Source organism: Cyprinodon variegatus, unplaced genomic scaffold, assembly GCF_000732505.1.
Source record: "Cyprinodon variegatus isolate N-32 unplaced genomic scaffold, C_variegatus-1.0 Scaffold11, whole genome shotgun sequence".
NCBI lineage: Eukaryota > Metazoa > Chordata > Actinopteri > Cyprinodontiformes > Cyprinodontidae > Cyprinodon > Cyprinodon variegatus.
In genome coordinates, this window is record NW_015150464.1 from 1265859 (window position 1) to 1268719 (window position 2861).

The 2861-nt window shown below is 33.9% G+C and overlaps 1 protein-coding gene across 1 annotated transcript in view; it reads right to left on the reverse strand.

Annotated features, from left to right (window-relative positions):
• Positions 1–2861, reverse strand: part of LOC107088428 (heparan-alpha-glucosaminide N-acetyltransferase-like) — a gene marked incomplete at its 5' end in the record, with an annotated part of 60711 nt that overhangs the window by 56676 nt on the left and 1174 nt on the right. The window lies entirely within an intron of this gene.

Below are 2861 nucleotides of genomic sequence, written 5' to 3' on the forward strand. Positions count from 1 at the left end.
ATTGTCAGTTTGTACACAGAGTGTATAGAAAGCGAAATTTTGTTCATTTCTTCCAAGTGCTGCAGTGATAAAATTTAAATATGGCGATCAAATGTAAACATAAGACTGGTAGATGATTTACAGTTTTCAACATTCTGTGTTTTTACTAACATTTAAACATGCTTTCTTTTAATGTTTTCTTTCTTTTCTTTTTCTTTTCTTTTGTCTTTTAACTATTATTCTCAATCCTCAGACCCCCAAAAAGTAAATATTTCAATTATGAGACCAAATTCAAAGATACTGGCATCTGTCGTATACCTTTAAAGTATAAAAACAAACAAAAAATATTAATAAAAAAACACATTATAGAAGAGCTGTAATTTCACTGTTGAAAATCGAACATTTAATCTGTACAATAACTCAGAAAACAATACCACGAGGAATTATTTGACAATTGTGATAATAAAGTGCAAAGAATTAGAAAAATGTAAGCATTTTTAGGATTAAATTTTGTGGTCAGATCAACACAGACATGAGTCCACTGCAAGAAAATCAGTTTTCATCCATTTTTTTCCTCACTCCCCAAACCTAAATAATAGGAAAACCTGATATTAGCATAGAGGAAGGAATATTTATAGAAAAGTCGTCCTGGTTCCTCCTTGCAGCATCATTCCATAGCACTGCTTGTTTCAACTTCGTGAAACGATTGCGGTGAGAACATTTAAGTGTTTTTTAGCAGAAGGGGTTTGAAGAAAGTGCATGTGAGGACTGGATGCTGGTACTTGTGGGACTTTAGTTTTTACATTTTAGTGCTTTGCTGTTGTTTTTGTTTTTTCTGCTAAGAAATTATATGGACATGTTACAAGAAAGAAACCAGGTGGGATGATTATGGATCTGTTGCATCAGCAAACTAATCAACTATGTGTCAAATAAATAAGTTTTACATAAGATTGTGGGGATAGATAAAATTTAAGGCTTTATTTAAAGTCAGTTAAAAAAGCAAAATAAAAATCTCTCCAACAGATTTTTTTTTTTTTATAGAATATACCATAATAGTTTCCTTTTCCCCCCTAAGTGGGGGATGTGCACCTTTACCTTCTCTTATTGAAGTAGATCAAACATGGTCCAAATATTTTGTTCTAAAATCCTTTGAAAGTTCAGTCTTTAACTTCTGAAACAAGCTGTTGATTTTGTTTTATCACAAAGACGTTTAGATTTACAGCCATTTAAACAAAGAAGAGCAATTTAAAGGGTAAATTAAACATGGTGGACTTTTCTGGAGTATTGCTTTAGGACAGATATGTTGTAGCTCCGCCCCCCATGGCTGGTGTGTAACATGGTTAAAAAAGCAGAAGTCGCTTTTGTTACCTGCCTTCTTTACGTATTGTTGTCAAAACTATTGATATTCTATAAAGTATTGGTACTCAAACCATTTATCCGGGTACAACATGAATTTGTCATTGTATTGATACCAGAGGGCAGGCGTTGTTTCCATATTTATGCTATTGTTAATTGTAGATTTCTGGATTATTTGTAAATTTAAATTTCATTAATATCTCAGAAAACCTTTAAGTATTTGAGAATTGTGTTATATTTTGGTTATTTATTCTGTGTTTATTTGTAAACTGAATTAATCAGCATCTGTGACTCTGCTAAGAAAGCATGTTCCATGTTAGATTGGAAAAGGTACGTTTTTTCCTCTTTCATATTCCTTATTTGTCATTTTTTTTAACCAAGTGTGGAATTCTAACCAATGAGAGAGCTGGTTACATCTGGGGTGCAACTTGGTTCTCCGTGTGCTTGGGAACCAGAAGAGCCACAGAAAAGGTAAATGGAGAGAGTAAAAAGTAAAAGTAAAGAAAATGCAACTGAAAATTTATAGGATTTGAAAATACATTTTTAAATTACAAATCTTTCAAATTGCCCTTTATAGCGGAGGTCTTCAATAGGGGGTCCACAGAGGTACTGCATGGGGGTCATGAAAGTTTTGGTCGATTAGACTTTTTTTATATTCCCCCCTGCAATTTTTTCCACTAATTGAAATGTATTTAAATCCACATTAACATGAATTCAACACACTGTAGTAAACAGATAAATGGAAGCAGAAGATGTCTTTCAGTCATTCAGCGACACACAGGAGCTCTTTTAAGCTGCGCACCGTTTCATTTACAACACCTGTCCCATCAACCAGGAATCAGAATCAGAAATACTCTAATAATCCTAGGGAAGAATTATTTTAGTTACATTACTCCATCTGTAATAGAGTGACTATAGGACCAGTTTGATGTAGCACAATTTCATACATACATATATTAGGGGGTCCCCGCTTCATCTCGCCATCAGTTTGGGGGCCCTTGGCCTGGAAAATGTTGAAGACCCCTGCTTTATAGGGCAAGTTACCTTTTTCAATCACTTGCAAAGCCCTTATAAATGGATATCAGCCACTCAACAAATTTACAGCTACGTGGCTATACATGTTTTTTTTTGCTGTTGACCAATTAGATGAGCCCTTGAATGATATATCTACTGCAAATTAAGTTGAAAAAGGTAACAAGTTTGGAAAAAAGTAAAAAGCTGAGCGAAAACGTTAAAAAGCTAACTAAAAAAAAATGTAAATATATCAGCATTAATAATTTAAGGTTATGTTGTAACAAAAAAAGTGTTTCTTTCCATCTGTGAGTGTTTTTCATGAATTTCTTAAAGGAGAAGTTCGGTTTTTTACACTTTAAGCCCATTTTCTGTAGTGTCCAGGATGAAATCGAATGATTGACACCAAAAGTTTGACAATTGCTCCTGTCTCTGCTTTTTGGCTCATTTAGAATCCCCCCCCTGGCTGCTTCAGAATGGCTAGCATAGAGCATGTCCGATAATGTCCTTAAAAC